Source organism: Rhinoderma darwinii, chromosome 1 (genome assembly GCF_050947455.1).
Source record: "Rhinoderma darwinii isolate aRhiDar2 chromosome 1, aRhiDar2.hap1, whole genome shotgun sequence".
Classification (NCBI taxonomy): domain Eukaryota; kingdom Metazoa; phylum Chordata; class Amphibia; order Anura; family Rhinodermatidae; genus Rhinoderma; species Rhinoderma darwinii.
This window is the reverse complement of record NC_134687.1, coordinates 286,284,686-286,304,453: the sequence shown is the minus strand read 5'-3', so window position 1 is coordinate 286,304,453 and position 19,768 is coordinate 286,284,686. Positions and strand designations below refer to the sequence as shown.

At 43.9% G+C, this 19,768-nt stretch overlaps 1 protein-coding gene across 1 annotated transcript in view; it reads left to right on the top strand.

Annotated features, from left to right (window-relative positions):
* Positions 1-2,699: 2,699 nt before the first annotated feature.
* DIRAS1 (DIRAS family GTPase 1) overlaps positions 2,700-19,768 on the top strand; it is a 34,874-nt gene continuing 17,805 nt past the window's right edge. The window contains exon 1 of the mRNA XM_075825282.1: positions 2,700-3,241. The gene's annotated coding sequence lies outside the window, so the exon portion shown is untranslated. The remainder of the gene's footprint in view (positions 3,242-19,768) is intronic.

Below are 19,768 nucleotides of genomic sequence, written 5' to 3'. Positions count from 1 at the left end.
GAAGGGGTTAAAGCAGGATTATTTTGTTTATGTTTGGAACTATACAATCGACTATAATATAACTGCTAGTGACCTATACATAACAGGACAAGCATAGCATGCTACTTTCCAGATATTCTCTCATAATCTATTTATACATATTTATTTATTTTTTAGAGGGGGGTGCAAAAATTCTGGTGCCGCCTAATCTAAAGCTTGCTGGTTCTCTCCCTGCTGGTCCCCCCATTAATGAACCCGTTCAGAGAAGTTATTCTGTACTGTGTGGACCTAGGCATTCTAGGACTTGCAGTTTCGTTACTGCTAGTTATATTTGTTTATAATTCACAAATAATATTCTGACTTGCTGCAGCATGGGGACCATACAGACCTGTGTGGTTTATCTTATGTATCTTTAGATTTGGTCCCAATCACAGGTACTTGCTATACGTGTCCCCCTCCTGTGATGCCTTTATCTTTGTGTGGTGTTGGTAGAGGGCCCCCGAGTTAGTTGGGGTCCCCGATAAATTAACTTCTCCATATACTAGACACCCTTAGGCCTCATGCACACGACCGTAGCCATGTGCTTTACGGGTCGGCCGGCAGCGGACTATCAGCCGCGAGCCGCCTGCAAATCGCAGGCCATGCACATGGCCACGCCCATTATTTTCAATGAGCCCGGACTTACACGGCCGTAATAAGACATGCCCGTTCTTTCTGCGGTGCGGGCTCCCGGGCCATGCACGGACCGTAAAAACCATGGTCGTGTGCATGGCCCCATAGAAATGAATGGGTCCGCAATTCTCCCGTGGATTTTCGAGGGAATTGTGGCCGCAAAAGCACGTTCATGTGCATGAGGCCTTTAGTCTGGCCCTGGTTGCGGTTCTTTCTGGAGGGGTGAGGCCAATTTACTGCAGGTACTGAAAGAGCCACATTCATTATGTGTGGGTGCCTTCTGCCGCAGCTCAGCTACATTCAAGTAATGGGGGTTGATCTGCAGTACCAGGCACATCGAATTGACAAGAGGGGTGAGACCAATACAAAGACCCATAGTGGTTTTCCCACTATGGCAAATTATAGCATGTTGCTAGGGTACATAATTAATTTACAGATCAGTGGGAGTCCGAACACTAGGACCCCACTGATCCCTAGAACAAAAGGGTTGTAGTGCTGATGAAGGGCTTTGTAAATATGACACCACAGCTTTTCTGATTTTGTCACCGGGCAATTTCCTATGGCTGGAGTAATGTCCAGCGACAATTGCTGAAGGTGAACCTGTCACCTGCCCAAGAAATCGCAGCTAACATCTCAGTTAGATTGCAGGCGCCTCACAGATTCTGATGCTTTTTAGTTTTTTCTTCTAGCCCCCACTGTTGCTGAGATATCGGTGGCGTTAGTTTTGGTGCCCGATATGCAAATAAGGCCTTTGACTGTCAAGTGGGCGGGTAACGCCTGTCACTTGATAAGAGGTAACCACCCACTTGACAGTCAAAAGCCTCATTTGCATATCGGTCACCAGAACTAACGGCCTTGATATCTCAGGAACGGTGAGGCTAGAAGAAAAAAAAATAAAAAGCAACAGAATCTGCAATTTAACTGAGATGTCAGCTGCAGGTTTTTTGGGAGGGGGACAGGTTCTCTTTAAATGTTTCTGGTATATGTTCTCAATGGCGTTTGAGGAGATGTTAATGAGGTTTACGGGTTCATAAAGCAGTGGTGCTAGTAATATACACTATATTCGTGTACTTTGGTTACAATTCTACATCCTCATGTATGCAGAACTTCATCCATGTATGAATGCCTTGTGCCTTGTCCATGGTCCTGAAATTTGGGACTAGCTAATTTGTGACAAGAGGCTCCATTCAAATGCCTCCTATTCTTCAGCCTGTGCCAGAAACGATCAGCTCTCCTCACTTCTGTGTGTGAAAGGAGTTGACAACCTCTCCAGTCCCACAAAATGGTGGCCAGAGTAGCTATCCCTTTTGTAGCCAACTGAACTTCTACCCGAGGGACGAGGGCTGGCTCCACAGGTTAACTTCACAGAATGTGTACTTTGTATCTTGCTATGTGCGTTTTACTATGGGTAAAATTGCTTTTTCATCTATTTTTTTATTTTGGGGGGAAGCCCCTGTATCGACTTTAGTGAGGAAATAAACAGGACGAGCCTAATTCCTTTGTGTGCATGCTCTGAGAACGAGCGAGCAGCTGGGTAATTGCAGCTCTGAAAGGATTCATCATAACCATTGGGAATAGAGGAATCATCAGACAGCTTTGGTGCGTTCAATACAAGCTAATAAAGCTCTCCACGCCGAGCAGAAGGCCTGGGAGCCCTCATAGCTCAATGCATGTCACTTCTGGTAAACGTCAATAACGCAACAAGCCCAAATTGGCGCCAATGTCTAGTGAGTGACCATTGCCTCAGAGAGACTAACCCCGTCCACTGCTATAACCTCTCACTACACATAGAAGCTGTTTCCCCACGGGGTCCAGCAGACCCAGCACTGCTGTGCTTATGCTTGCAATATAAAATGAAAAACAATTCGACACCATTACTAGCCGTCGTCTCCCTCAACCACAGATGTCATTTTGCGTTCTATTGTTGGCCTTGTTTTTCATATGCGAGTCAATATGTATTTCTTTATTATTTAAGAGCTCCATTCATAGGTCTGAATTTGTGTGGTGTGTGTGTAACGTGAGCACAAGTAGAGCCGTCATCAGGACACACGCACACCCAGCTCCCTCCCTCCGTCCCTCTGATACCTACATGCAGCCCACGGGTTCCTGCAGAATCCTGAGGAGTCACCCGGAGTGCTACTCATCAGTGACAAATTACACCATGTCCCTGAATGATTAATCACTGAGTGCAGGACAGTGCTGCGTGTGGTTCTTTAGAGGAGAGAGAGAGGTAGAGCTGGATGTGTGCTGAGGAGCAGGGAGCATCCTGACGAGAAAGCACAAGCCCATAGACTAAAGCTGCTGCACAGAGAACATCCCGAGGAGAAAGCACAAGCCCACAAAGCAGCAGGAAAAGGCACAAGCACATGCAGTGAAGGCACACGGGGGCTGCATGTATGTGCAGGAGCAGTGCACATCCTGAGGGGAAAGCACGAGATCATAGAGTAGACACAGAGCTGCATGTACAGTACGAGGAGAAGCTGGGAACATCCTGACGAGAAAGCAGCAGCTTCCACACTGCAGAGAACCCGCGGGCTGCAGCACTGCGAACAATGCTGTAAATAGGCAGCGACAAGACACGACGGACGAGGTAAGAGGCTGCACCACTTCCATTTTTACCTCTCATTATTATTATTAGCATTATTTGTATAGTGATGGCATCTCAGGAAAAATCCTGCAGCAAAGGAGTCAGCATTTTCATGAAAGAAGCTGAGGGAGGGCGGCATTTTCTAGCAGCAAGCTCTCTGTATGGAGCAGTATGAGGAAGCCTCGTGCATTTTATCAGAGCCCTCCTAACTGCAATTGCCTTAGCTAGAAGTGATGAGTATACTGATATGTGCTCTATCTATCTATCTATCTATCTATCTATCTCTATCTATCTATCTATCTATCTATCTATCTATCTATCTATCTATCTATCTATCTATCTATCTATCTATCTATCTATCTCATGTCTATCTATCTATCTATCTATCTATCTATCTATCTATCTATCTATCTATCTATCTATCTATCTATCTCATGTCTGTCTATCTATCTATCTATCTATCTATCTATCTATCTATCTATCTATCTATCTATCTATCTATCTATCTATCTATCTATCTATCTCATGTCTATCTATCTATCTATCTATCTATCTATCTATCTATCTATCTATCTATCTATCTATCTATCTATCTATCTATCTATCTATCTAATGATTATCTATCTATCTATCTATCTATCTATCTATCTATCTATCTATCTATCTATCTCATATCTATCTATCTCATATCTATCTATCTATCTATCTATCTATCTATCTATCTATCTATCTATCTATCTATCTATCTATCTATCTATCTATCTATCTATCTATCTATCTCATATCTATCTATCTCATATCTATCTATCTATCTATCTATCTATCTATCTATCTATCTATCTATCTATCTATCTATCTATCTATCTATCTATCTATCTATCTATCTATCTATCTATCTCATATCTATCTATCTATCTATCTATCTATCTATCTATCTATCTATCTATCTATCTATCTATCTATCTATCTATCTATCTATCTATCTATCTATCATCTATCTATCATCTATCTATCTATCTCATATCTATCTATCCGATACAAATAGTTGGTTATTACTACATGTACATATTTATTTGCACCCCATACATATATCAGGGTATTTACACATGCATATGTATATATATATATATGTATATATATATGAGCACCTCTAACTAATATAAGGGTCAGAGAGATCTTTTTCGAGGTTTGTATCTGCTCTACCTATTGACCAGGGATATATCTATGTGCACTTATGCCCTATAGCTTGGCACCACTTTGTAACCACGGCAGCACTAACCTTGAATTAGCAGAAGTTCAGGGCATTGACCATGTGCAACAGACCTTCAAGAGAAGGGCACTCCACTCACACTGTGGCCAGATGACATTGTACCAAGCCACCCTCATACTGTCTGCAATGCAACGTGAGACCATGAGCTGGTGAAGTATACCCAACATAAAGCAATGCTCGGTGTGTATAGAGTAGGTCAGCAATATGGTACAGGTTCTCTGATTCAGCACATCACACCGCCATTAACATAGACTGCTGCCTCTGCTTTTTAAAAAAAAAATGAAATATTGCAGTGAAAGCGAAGTTCTAACGTTCCAAGCCTACAGAATGATGTGATTCTTTGCCAGCAGCTTATTATTATACAGGCATTTACAGTCCTTTAATTTGCTGATTATTATGTGGGAAGGGGATCAGCTTCTTGTCATCTCGCTATAGATTGCTGGATCAGTCGTGACTTCCTACTCCTACAGGTCAGGCGGATCTGGCTTGTGCTGCAATGCATGTTCCATTATTGAGGTATCCCCCACACAACAGGAATGCGTCACATAGGAAGACCTGAATGACTCACATGTCAAAACACAAATGCAATGCCAATTAGTTTAGGCTTTGCTATTTTTCCTTATTGTTTCCTCAACTCCATTAATACACTCCTTACTATAATGGCCACGATAATTACCGTAAATGTTCACTGCAAAAATACAGTACAATTCCTTTCATTTGGCTCTTGATAATCCTTTGATCTTTAATGGGACAATTTGGAAATTATGTTCACATTTTTTTATTATTATTTCATATCCTTTCATATTTTATATCAAGACAGAAACAGATAAAAATCAGTTTTCACTTAAACGGTTATTGTTTATTAAAAGATATGGGGCACAAGCCCCAAGACATATGTTTCCCCCTAAAATAAAACATATGGCATAAAACTACGACCCCTATACGACCGCCACTGGATAGGTTTAGATACATTGGCTCAGCAGACAGTATCAAACATGATAGGATTAGATACAAGGCTCAGCAGACAGTTTCACACATGATAGGATTGGATACTCTGGCTCAACAGACAGTATCACACATGATGGGATTAGATACACTGGCTCAGCAGATAGTATCACACATGATAGGCTTAGATATAGGGTCCAGCGGACAGTATCACACATGATAGGCTTAGACAAAGGGCCCAGCGGACATTATCACACACAATAGGCTTAGCTACAGGGCCCTGGAGACAGTATTGCACATAATAGGCTTTGATACAAGGGCCAGCGGACAGTGTGATACTGCATACCTTCCAACTTTCAAGCAGTGCCAAGAGGGACAACTGATGTGGCATGCACAGCGCACCGCCACAAATTTTTTCCCTGTTTAGCCATGCCTCTAACCCCGCCAATACACACCTAGTTCAACCCACACAGTATCATGCTCCCATAGTGCCTCCCCACAGTATAATGCCCCCATAGAACCCCACACACAGTATAATCACCCCATAGCTGCCCCCACACAGTATAGTGCCCCCAAACATTATGATGCTCCCATAGTGCCCAACACTGTATTATGCCTCTCCAGCAGCCCCCACACAGTATAATACCCCATAATGCCTCCCACACAGGATAATGTCAAATAGGTGCTCCCACACAGTATAATGCCCTCATAGCTGCCCCCATACAGTATAATTCCCCATACAATATAATACCCACACAGATGCCCCCATACAGTATAATGCCCACACAGATGCCCCCATACAGTATAATGTCCCCATAGCTGCCCCCATATGGTAGAATTCCCCCATAGCTGCCCAATACAGTATAATGACCCTTTAGCAGGTGCCCACATACAGAATATTGCCCCCTTAGCAGGTGTCCCTCTACAGTATGATGCCCCCTTAGCTGTCCCCATACCTTATAATGTCCCCATAACTGCCCCCATACAGTATAATGCCATCTTAGTTGCCACCATACAGTGTAATGCCCCATAGTGCCTAATAGAAAAAATACTCACCTAGCTCCATTCCGACAACGAGTGGAGGAGATTCCTCTGCTCCTCCGCTCTGTGCTGTTACTGGCACAGCGCAGACAGGCGTGATGACATCACTGCATCGTGCCTGTCTGTGCGAGCGGCTCACAGCCGCTTCACACAGTGAATGCTGGAGCAGGGAACTGACGTTCCATGCTTCAGCATTGGATTCAACTGTAACGACATGGTGGGCTTAGATATAGGGCCTAGGAGACATTATCACACCATGTGTGATGCTGTCTGATGAGCCCTGTATCTAAACCTACCACAAGGTAGGCTTAGATACAGGCCCCAGCAGACAGTATCACACCATGTCGGATACTGTCTGCTAAACCCTGTATCTAAGCCTACCATACGGTAGGCTTAGATACAGAGCCCATGTGTGATACTGTCTGCTGGGCCCTGTATCTTAGCCTACCCTCGCTCCTGAGCAGGGTTCTCTCCAGCTCCGGGAGTAGCACAGGTCCTGTTGTAACAACGTTGTGCGCAGCGCACATATCATCTGGACGGTGAAAGGCGTCCGGACCAGCGCTGCGTCCGGACCCGACTCAGGATTGAAGAGGATAAGTATACTGTTACTATAGTAACATGGGCCCATGTAGTTTAATACATAGGCCCCAGTTACTTTTAGGGTTGTCACAATACCAGAATTCGGACTTCGATACTCATACTTTGTATAGTATTGTGATTCTCAATACCAAAACGATACTTTGCCAACAAAATAATAAAAAAAAAGTCCTTCCATTTTCTGATTTGAGGCACGAGGTGTGATGAATTTTGAACCTACATATGCCTCACATTGATAGTAATTAACCCCATCATGTTTCTCAGTCATAATGGACAACATTGGGTTATAGTGTGACGTACATGATGGGGTTAATTACTATTAATGTGAGGCACATTCATAACACCTCGTGCCTCACTATAAATTTGTTGTACAGGGTATTAGTCGCAACGATACCGAATATGTGTTTTTCTTATGTATTGAGACTTTTATTTTAATTTTTATTGTAAAATATGTGTGTGTGATTTTTTTTTATAGTTTTTTTTAAATTTACCATTACTTTAATTTTTTTAACTTTTTTATTTGTAAACTTTAATGTACTGGCATTTATTCAAGGGAATAGCTTTAATCGCATCATTTAAGGGAATAGCGGCGGAGATCAGAGGTTTCTCTGGTCACCGCCGTTAGAGAGGACCTGCGGCTATGTAATACAGCCATTGCCCCACTCCTGACAATTGTGCGCGTGCGGTCAGCATGAGGTGATGCGGCCTACACTCCTCTAATGAGCAGCAGAGCCGTCTCTGAAGTCAGAAGACGGGGGTGTTTTATAGTGCGCCTGCCATGTTCTCTGTCTTCAGTGCCAGCGCTCATTAGTGCTTCGACGGCCATATCACATCATGCTGACCGCGCGCACACTTGTCAGGAGCGAGGCAATGCCTGTATTACACAACTGCAGCCCCGCTCAGCTACATTCATGTGTAACAATACTAAGCGGCCGCGCAGCTTGGTATCCTAATACATGAATTAACGGTATTGAACCATTTGAGGGTGCACAGCATCGAGATAGTATCAATATTTAGATGCATCGTGCAACCCTAGTTACTATAGTAACGGTGAAAAGTCGTGGGGGGGGGTTCGTGGGCCCCCCTGACTTCGGTGCCCGGTCGCAATTGCGACCCCTATAGCTACGCCACTGATAGTAGAGCAGGATTCTCCTCTTCGCTGCGCGCATTGTAGAGAATTAGGTATAGAGCCTGCAGAGGGGAAAACTGCTAAAAAAAAAAAAAAGACAGAATACAGGTCCTGTAATGGTCAGAAATAGTGTTATTTCTCATGTACACACATATGACCGCTTATTCTGAAAAGTCACCTAAAAGTTTATGTAGGCTTTAAAGGAATGTTGGGGCTAAAGAACAGGCAATAAGAAAAAAATCGTGCTGTCTGGTGTTACTGTGAACACCACCATATTTATTTACTTGAAGTTTTGCTGCAGCCTGTGTTGTCACTTCCTTTCTAGTGCAGGTAAGGGGAGGTGGGGGTAAAAGTCTCTTTCATTTTTTCACTGTAGAAGGGTATGAAAATGTTCGGGGGTGGAGGGGTATAACTCATGAAATCTTTACATTGGGCCCACTAATGTGTTAAAGCGTACCTAACTTTTCAGGTGACTTTTCAGAATAACCTGTCAAATGTGTAAACATGAGGAATAACACTATTTCCGACTATTATATGACTTCTATTCTGCATTTTTTTAGTAGTTTTCCCCTCTGCAGGCTCTATCTCTAATTCTCAGTTGTCTCTGAGCTAGTGGGCGGAATCTAACGGTTATCATGTGTTCTATACGCTGTACACATAGAAGAGGTGAATCCTGCTCTTCTATCTAACACACATAGATAGATAAAGATATATATAGATAGATAGATAGATAGATAGATAGATAGATAGATAGATAGATAGATATAGAAGCTGCAGCAGAATGGAGGACATTATACAGCAGCTGAGAATCCAGAACTTGGGTAAAATATAATTCTTGCCAGCAGCCTGTTTCTCACTCTCTTTCTCACTCTGCTCCCCCTCCCCATTGACTTGTATGTGCAGCATGTCTGTGTCTCTCCCTGTTCCCTCCTCCTGCTCCCCCTTCTCCATAGATTGGTATTGGCAGCGTGTCTGTGTCTTTCTCTCCCTGCTCCCCCTCCCCCTGCAAAGACTTCTATTGGCAAGGCAGTAAAGAGACACATTCACACACACACTTGCTGCAGTCTGTCTCCTCTGATCTGTAACTAGAGACGGAGTTTGCTTGACAACAGGGGGTGGACAGCAGATTACAGGAAGAAAGACACCTAGTGGCAGTAACTTCACACAGAATTTGCATGAATAAAACAAAGAATTAGCTTAGGTTCTTCGAAAAGTTAGGGTCCTATTACACGGCCTGACGTGGGCCATGTAAACAAGCGCCCATTGATCGGCGCTCGTTTGCTCCTTTCACACGGAGCATTGATTGCTTATGTATATTGTTTATGTTAATAAAGTTTTTTAAATGTTTTATTGTTTTTTTTTTAGCTTTCCATGTTACTATATATATTTACATGTCATTTCTTGAATATAGTTTAACTCTTGCTCTTGAGCCCTCATAATATGATCACTGGAAAATGCAGAGTACATTACTTTTAATTATAATTAGTTAAAATAAACTACACAAGTAAATAAATATCGTAATGAAAATATTCTTTCACAATCAACCATATAAAATAAGCTCCAATATTGTAACTTCCATATATGGGTATTAAACCAAATGCAAGTAAAGGACCCTCTTATCATCATTCAGACCAGATACAGTGAAGGAAATAAGTATTTGATCCCTTGATGATTTTGTAAGTTTGCCCACTTTCAAAGACATGAACAGTCTAGAATTTTTAGGTTAATTTTACCAGTGAGAGATAGATTATATAAAAAAAGAAAATCACATTGTCAAAATTATATATATTTATTTGCATTGTGCACAGAGAAATAAGTATTTGATCCCTTTGGCAAACAAGACTTAATACTTGGTGGCAAAACCCTTGTTGGCAAGCACAGCAGTCAGATGTTTTTTTTTAGTTGATGATGAGGTTTGCACACATGTTAGATGGAATTTTGGCCCACTCCTCTTTGCAGATCATCTGTAAATCATTAAGATTTCGAGGCTGTCGCTTGGCAACTCGGATCTTCAGCTCCCTCCATAAGTTTTCGATGGGATTAAGGTCTGGAGACTGGCTAGGCCACTCCATGACCTTAGTGTGCTTCTTTTTGAGCCACTCTTTTGTTGCCTTGGCTGTATGTTTCGGGTCATTGTCGTGCTGGAAGACCCAGCCATGAGCCATTTTTAATGTCCTAGTGGAGGGAAGGAGGTTGTCACTCAGGATTTGACGGTACATGGCCCCATCCATTCTCCCATTGATGCGGTGAAGTAGTCCTGTGCCCTTAGCAGAGAAACACCCCCAAAACATAATGTTTCCACCTCCATGCTTGACAGTGGGGACGGTGTTCTTTGGGTCATAGGCAGCATTTCTCTTCCTCCAAATACGGCGAGTAGAGTTAATGCCAAAGAGCTCAATTTTAGTCTCATCTGACCACAGCACCTTCTCCCAATCACTCTCAGAAACATCCAGATGTTCATTTGCAAACTTCAGACGGGCCTGTACATGTGCCTTCTTGAGCAGGGGGACCTTTCGGGCACTGCAGGATTTTAATCCATTACGGCGTAATGTGTTACCAATGGTTTTCTTGGTGACTGTGGTACCAGCTGCCTTGAGATCATTAACAAGTTCCCCCCGTGTAGTTTTCGACTGAGCTCTCACTTTCCTCAGGATCAAGGATACCCCACGAGGTGAGATTTTGCATGGAGCCCCAGATCGATGTCGATTGACAGTCATTTTGTATGTCTTCCATTTTCTTACTATTGCACCAACAGTTGTCTCCTTCTCACCCAGCGTCTTACTTATGGTTTTGTAGCCCATTCCAGCCTTGTGCAGATCTATGATCTTGTCCCTGACATCCTTAGAAAGCTCTTTGGTCTTGCCCATGTTGTAGAGGTTAGAGTCAGACTGATTAATTGAGTCTGTGGACAGGAGTCTTTTATACAGGTGACCATTTAAGACAGCTGTCTTTAATGCAGGCACCAAGTTGATTTGGAGCGTGTAACTGGTCTGGAGGAGGCTGAACTCTTAATGGTTGGTAGGGGATCAAATACTTATTTCTCTGTGCACAATGCAAATAAATATATATAATTTTGACAATGTGATTTATTTTTTTATATATAATCTATCTCTCACTGGTAAAATTAACCTAGCCTAAAAATTCTAGACTATTCATGACTTTGACAGTGGGAAAACTTACAAAATCAGCAAGGGATCAAATACTTATTTCCTTCACTGTATGTCACCAAGGGATAAGTCACCAGTGGGTAAGACTGGGTTCACACTGTGTGTTTTTGTTGAATTTATAACATGCGTTTTTTTTTTGCTTTGGTAGATAAACTCCCAAGTCTCTAAGAGGGAGTTCATATAATAAAATAAAAAAAACGGCTCTATATGGAAGGTGCCCCTAGCGTATCCCTATTAATCCCTCCCAGGTTGATTAGAGCCTGGGTATTATAACGTAAGAGGCCCGAGTTATGTACTTGGTGTAGCAAAGCTACTGTATTAAACAGACATATTTTGCAGTGGCAACTGAGCACTTTGGATGCCTCACAGTTTTCTATAGTTGTCTGACCACCTGTGGTCCTGACGTGAATTCCCTGACAATATGCCAATATTTCCTGTCACTTTTCAGCTTATGACAGGAGCAGGGTCAATAGTCATTATCATCAGAGGGCAGAATTATAATAAAAGGTAACAGCTTTATTATAAAGCTGGTGGCAGAGAACACAGTATCCACCATTGACAATTAAACTCACTTCCTCCCCTCCCTGCACTATGATCCCTGTATATGTCACAGAGCATTCCCACAACACTGTTAGGGTATGCTCTCACGGGATATTTTCTGCCTATTTTCGGGCCGTAAACGCCTGAAAAACGGCTGAAAAATCGGAAGCAGAACGCCTCCAAACATCTGCCCATTGACTTCAATGGGAAAACGTCATTCTGAGCCGACGGAGCGTTTTTCCGGCACGCAAAAAAACGGCAGTGAAAAAGAAGTGCAGAACACCTTTTGGGACGTTTTTGGAGCCGTTTTCCATAGACTCTATTGAAAAAAGCTCCAAAAACGGCCGTAAAAAATGCAGCGAAAATCGCGAGTGGCACAAAGAACGTCTGAAAATCAGGAGCTGTTTTCTCTTGAAAACAGCTCTGTATTTTGAGACGTTTTTGACTCTGCGTGTGAACATACCCTTAGTGTCAACTGAGGTTTCTTATGTCTAGGTGCCTGATGTAAAGGAAAACTCTGGACAAGATGGCTTCCCATATAATCATGTAAAATGATGTAGAGGATATGTCACCTTTTGGATTTTAGTTTTTTTCTAAACTGCAAAAAATAAAAAAAACTATTTAAAAGGAAAGTGGGAACACCAAAATACACGATGTATAACAAAAATACTAAATTTTTCCACTATATAGTGGACCATAATTTCTTGGTTATTGAGCTCTTGCACTTTGTTTCATCAGATGTGATTTGGCCATTCCATAACAATTGCTCTTTTACCATATTTGTTTATATTTCCAATATTTTTATGTATTTTGTTTTCTTTTCAACAAGTTTTATTGAGTTTTTACAACAAAGTAAGGAAATATATTGCATAAACACAAAAAAAAAGGGGGGGGAGATACACAATATATAATATATCGCAACTGATACAGCAATGCACTAGACAGTATGTCAAACAGTCAGGGCGGTAATGATAAGAGCATGTAAAAAGAGGAAACAAAATTGAGAAGTGGAAAGAGGGAATGGAGAGAGGGGAACAAAAAGACAGGGAAAGGTAAAGGTGTGGTCGGCCAGAGATCTAGAGAAAAATTATTAGCAAATTGTCAAAAGGCGGTGATCATGGCACCAGGTAGGTGAGAGTAGGCGTAATTGATCCAGGGCAGCCAAAGCAACTCGAATCTGGCAATCCTATCCAATAAAATACTTGTGAGTTTTTCGTTTACAAATATTTGGTCCATTCTGGTTTTGACACCTGCAAAAATTACAGACTGCTTTTTCCAGGAGTGGGCAATAGTCATTTTGGCAGCCAATAGGATGTAAGAAAACAATTGAAATTGTGCATGCGTTAGTTCAGAGGGTTTGAGGTGGAGGAGAGCTAACTTAGGGTCTTTATGCAAAATTATACCAAACAGACTCTGAGCGAGACCAAAGACTCTGCTCCAGAATCTAACGAGTTTAGGACAGGACCACCATATGTGGAACATGTCACCAGGCGCGGGGCATCCCCTAAAGCATGAAGCAGGGTAAGAGGGAAATGCATGTGCAATTCGGCTGGGGACCAAGTACCACCGCATCATGACTTTATATGCGGATTCTAAGATATTCGTATTGATAGAGCAATGTGAAACTGTGCTCCAGATACTACGCCACTCAGCCAGTTCCAGCGTCATCCCCAAGTCCCGGTGCCATCGGTCCACATATGTATGAGGGGTAGGGGATGGATTGTTGAGGAGCCATTTGTATAAGAGGGATATAATCCCTCTCGAGGTTGGGCAGATGCTGCAGATTCTCTCGAACTGTGAGCAAGAGTCAGATGTATCCCTGTTGTTAAGAAGAGAAGTAATCCAGTTTTTAAGTTGTAGATATCTGAATATCTCGCCACTGGGGATCTGCTTAGAGGTCTGGAGTTCACAGAACGAGAGAATCCGAGAGTGAGTGGGCGTGAGGAGTTGGTGAACTCTAAGTATGTCATTCGACCACCACCATTTAAAGGCATAATAGTTGTCTGCGCCAGGAGAGAACAAAGGGTTGTGCCATATAGAAATAAGGGGAAGATGTGGAGAAATCAATCTACTGGAATATTTGATAGAGTCCCAGACCGTTAAAATGTGTGTAAGAGAAGGGGAGAGATGGGTAGGACGTAAGGATGGGGGCATCCAGGGCAGAGATTGTATCGGGGTGGGCGACACCTCCGGAACATCCAGGTACACCCATAGAGGCATATTTACCGAAACGTGTAATTTAGGCAAGGATGCTATCATGGCTGCTTGATAATATTTAGAGATATTAGGAACACCCAATCCCCCGTCTGTTTTCAGCGAGCAGAGAGTGGACCTGGATATTCTAGGACGTGTGCCACGCCAGATAAACGAGGATATACGGTTCTGAAGGAGACGTAACATGTGCGGTGGGACTTTTATCGGCAGGGTTTGAAATAGGTAAAGAAGCCTGGGAAGGATGGTCATTTTAACCGCAGAAATCCGTCCAACCCAAGAGAGATAAGTGTGTTGCCATGATGTCAGAGAAGAGGTGAGGGAGCGGATCAGAGAGGGATAATTGGCAGAATATAGCTGAGCATATGAGGGAGTCAGGTGAATACCCAGATAATTTAATGAGTGTCTGGCCCATTGAAAAGGAAAATGGTTACGTATGGAGTGCAGGACTTGTTGGGAGAGATTAATATTTAAGGCGATTGATTTTGTAGGGTTAATTGCTAGCCCAGAAATTGAGGCAAAGTCGGATAAAGTTTTCATTAGGTTGGGAAGGGAAACAGTAGGTTGGGAGAGCATTAGTAGCATGTCATCAGCAAAAAGGGACATTTTATGTTGCATGCCCGCCACTTCCAACCCTTTGATGTTCTGATTTTGGCGTATCATCATAGCCAAGGGCTCAAGAGCCAAAATAAATAGAATGGGAGATAGCGGACATCCTTGTCTAGTGCCCCGTTCAATAGGAAAAGGAGCAGACTGATAACCAGCATAGCAAACTTTGGCTGTAGGGTTGGAATAGAGGGCATGCACCCAGGACATAAAGTGGCGTTGGAAGCCCCACTTCCCCAAGGCAAAATCCATGTATGACCAGGATATTGTGTCGAAGGCTTTTTGAATATCGAGCGAGAGAAGCATTGACGCCACATTTCTCCTACGAGCTACATGAATCAGAGATATAACTCTCTTGGTGCAATCACTTGTCTGTCTGCCTGGGACAAAGCCAGCCTGGTCCCCATGGATAATAACGTCAAGGAAGCAATTAATCCTAGTCGCCATAATCTTGGCCAGGATTTTAATATCTGTGTTCAAGAGTGATATTGGTCTGTAGTTGGTAATTTGGAGAGAGTCTTTTTGTGGTTTGGGGATCATAGCGATATGAGCATGAAGGGTTGATGGGAGAGGGGTTGTACCAGTTCTGAGGGCATTAAAGAGTTGAGTTAAATACGGGACCAGTAGTGGGGAGAGTTTTTTATAATATAAAGGAGAAAAACCGTCAGGACCAGGTGATTTGGAGGGTTTCAACTCCTTGATAGCTGCCTGAACCTCTGCTTCGGATATCTCAGCCTCCAAGGCTTCAAGGTTGGAAGGAGTGATATCCGGAAAAGTCAGGTCTGCAAATAAGCCTTCAGCCCTCAAGGAGTCAAATAATGGGGGGGAGGAGTATAAGTTGGAGAGGAAATTTTGAAATAGGGAAGTGATTTTATTGGGGTCCGCTGTAACATTACCTGTGGAAGTTCGTAATCTAATAGGCTCCCTTGTCGACACAGGGACCCTCAATTGACGGGCCAGGAGTTTACCCGGTTTATTACTTTGCGAGTAATATCGCTGTTTGGACCATCTGAGTTTGCGTTCTACCTGCTCCGTCAATAGAAGGTCCAGTTCCAACCTAGTAGCATCTACCGAGGTTTTATTAGCGATCGAGGGGTTCTGTTTCCAAGTATGTTCCTTTTGTTCTAACACGCGGTATAACTCCGCGATTTTTCGTTCTCTATTTTTCTTTTTAAATGAGCCTAGTCGAATGAGAGCTCCCCGCAATGTGGCTTTATGCGCCTCCCACAATATAATCGGGGAGGACGTGGAACCCACATTCAGGTCAAAATAGTCCTTTACCGCCGCTTCCACTTGCGCGAAAGTATCTTTAGAGGACAAAAGGGAGTCATTCAGACGCCAGTTAAAGGAGAGCCCTCGTGGGACTAGGGAAGAAAAGGAAACTTCCACTGGATTATGATCAGACCAAGGTGTGCTTAATATCTTAGCTGAGGAGCATAGTGGTAGAGATCTTTGAGATGTAAATATGTGGTCAATACGGCTAAACGAGGAATGAGGGCAGGAATAGAAAGTAAAGTCTTTTGTGGTGGGGTGGAGTTCACGCCAGAGATCTTGAAGGTCATGTAGGTGCAACATATCCCTGAACTCAAAGGAAGATGTGTGGGATGTGGATGGATTGGGGGTCGGGGATTTATCCACTGAAGGATTGATTACCAGATTCGAGTCACCCATAACCACCAGAAGACCCCGTCGGTTAGCGTCGACCAGCTTAAATAGGTGGGAAAAAAACCCTGTTTGAAAGTCATTAGGACCATAATAACCTACTAGGGTCACTTCTACATCAAATAGTGTGCCGACTAAAATCACATAGCGTCCAGTGGGATCAATAATTTCTGTGTTGCAAATAAAAGGGAGATTCTTTCTGAAGGCAATAACTACTCCTCGCCGTTTTTCGTGAGCGTATGCGCCATAAAAAACGGGGAAGTGCGCACTTAGATATTGTGGTTTAGAAGTGGCAGAAAATCTAGTTTCCAGGAGGCAAACTATATCGGCATGGCTAGCTTTGTAGAAATGAAAAGCCTTCGAGCGTTTATGTGGGGAGTTGAAACCCTGGACATTGTGGGAGATTATTTTCAAAGCAGGAGGGGCCATGAGAGTGGTTTAATGATCCGACGAAGAGTTCTGACCGACAGGGGGAGAAGGAGAGAGGGGAAGGTAAGAAAGGGGAGGGAGAGATAGACTAAATAAAAAGGGATATAAAAAAAACTATGCACATAGACATCGAGAAGTGGAAAATGCCCAAAACACGGCATAGAGAAGTGGATAGCAGTACGGGTAATACTACTTGTAGAACCAGGGGGTCGCCAGCACCTGGGCACAAAGGTGTGGTAACAACATTTTGTTGGGGTGAACTCAAAAATGTAGCAGAGGTAAAGTAAGGGGAATAAAACGTAAGTATATTGACAGCAAATGTAAAGCAGAGTTAACCGATCCCACACAAAATGGAACGGCGGCAGGCTTGGTGTGCTCCATTACTTGTATACAGAAATAGAGACAGTGTTGTGAAGCGGCATATTAAAGCACAGTGTATGAAACAACATCTCGAGCCGGGAAACAGCATGTCCGACACCCGCCACCCCCAATGAGAGGCAGGGGGCACCCGGCAGGCCGATCCACGGCCCGAGAGAAGTATGCCGCAACACCCGGCTGCAATACAGAATAGGAGGCAGTTGAAATGTATGTCCAGCAGGCCATGCATGCAGTGCCGCCATGAGGTGAGGCAAAACATGCATAGCAGGCCAGACCAAAAATCCATAAATGTGTAAGTGGAAAATGAGTGCGGGTAATGCCAGAAATACTTTGTATGTAGTGAACAGCATAGAAATCAATCACAACAAGACAAAACGTCTAATGAGTTAAACTGCCCGTTGCAGAGATCAGTCCCCATCGTAGACAGACCATTGCAAGTGAGGCAGAGTAACAATCCAAGGTTATTGGAAACAAAAAGGTGGACGGTCAGACCACTGCACAGGAGGATTCCAAGCAAAAAGTACTCATCCATCAGGCGGGGTCGTCACGAACATTGGGTATGGCACCAGATCTCCCAGGTGGTCTGCGTGGAGGAACTTTCTCCCAGATGGGGCGAAGAGGAGGTCTGTCGCGGCGCGCCTGAGACAGTTGACTCGGTCTGTCAGCCTCCACAGGTAAAAGTTGCAGGGTGACCAAAAGTTGCTTGAGGTCGTCGGCTGAGTTGGCGGAGTAGAACTTATTATCCACAGAAAATTGGAGTTTGAAAGGGTATCCCCAGCGGTATCTAATCTGACGATGTTGTAAGACGGCCAGCAGGGGTTTCATGTTCCGCCGCTTTTGGATGGTGATCGGGGAAAGATCGGCGAAGATTTGGTATTCGTGACCCTGGAACAGCAGGGATGAAGCAGCTCTGGCTTTTTGAGACAGGGTTTCTTTAGTAGCATAATAGGTAAGTTTCACCACTATATCCCGTGGCCTACCATCTTGACGTTTGGGACCGAGCGATCTGTGGACCCGATCCATCTCCAATCTGTCTATAGGGAGGCCTGGCGCCAATTCCTGGAACAGGGCAGTAACCGAGGAGTTAAGATCTTCGTAGGTTTCAGGTAAACCTCTAATTCGAAGGTTTCCCCGCCGCGCACGGTTTTCAAAATCCTCTAGTCGGAGCATAGTGGAATCCAAATCTGCCCTCAGGGAATCGAATTCAGCATCGTGCGCATTTAAGACTTCTATGGTGTCATCCATTTTAGTCTCCAGGACATTTGTCCGGGCTCCCAGCTCCCGTATCTCCCGAGTAAGATCCCTGGACAGCTTAGAAGCTGTAAGTTGTAGTTCCTGCTGTAGAAGCTGCTTAAATTTTAGAAGCAGGGAGGCATCTCTGGTAGTGAATTGTGGATCGGGTTGCTGGGACCCGTCCTCCTGCGAGTCTGCAATGAGCTCGGGTGAGGCCCGTATCTCGTCCTCGGAGCCTGCCGACATGGCGGGAGAAGTTGCGCTCTCAGGCGTGGGGGCAGGGACGGAGGACTCCGGCGGTTTTAAGTCCTTTCGCCCCACTAAATTCTTCCGGACCATGAACAAACTGAGCAGGGGGTCGTCTGGGGGAGAAAGTGGGGTGTGATAGCGAGATAGTTCACCTCAAAAGTTAGCGTCTGATAGCTGTTGTGCCCAGGAGTCGCGGAGCTACCTCAGCATGCGGCCATCTTGGTTAGCAGCTCGCGAGCGCCCCCTCTATGTATTTTGTTTTAATGTTGCCCTTTATCTTTATTGGGAGCCCTCTAGAATACACAGCTCAGTACCTGTAACCCTTTGGATATCTAAGCCATCAGTGCCTGGATGTCCCCAGGAAAATGTCAACTTTTGTACACAGTCGAGTCACATTATTATGACCACCTCCTACTTTCGACGTCGGCAGCGTGTAGCCCATGAAGGGAGTGATGTGTTGTGGGCTGGCTTGGTGGGTATATAAAGTGTGCGATAGGCTGTCTGAACACATATCATGGGTAAAAGGGATGATTTATCAGAGTTGCAAAAAGGGATTATTGTTGGCTTTCGGGCCAAGGGTGGCAGTATTTCTTAAACAGCACCGTTTGTGAACTGATCACGTGAAGCTGAGGTGGAAGTGTATCGTGAGTGGACAAATTGCACCATTGGGAATAACAGACATGGAAACTGCGGAGCACCACGTGTCATTGATGTGAGAGGTGAACGTCGGCTACAAAGATGGGTGAGGCCCGAACGACACGCTACATGGGAGCAGCTCACCGCGAAAATCAACCAGGGGGCTACCAGACGTGTGTCTAAAACAACAGTTCAGCGAACCCTACTGCGTATGGGGCTCCGAAGCAGACGGATATTCACTGTTCCTATGCTAACAAAGGGGCATTGGAAAAAAAGGCTTCAATTTACGCAGCAGTATCAGAATTGGACCACGGATGATTGGCAAAGGGTTGCCTTCTCCGATGAGTCATGTTTTCGTCTTCATTGAACGGATGGACGTTGGCGTGTCAGTTGGGAAACATCAGAGAACAAACACCCTGCTACCATTGCTGGAAGAA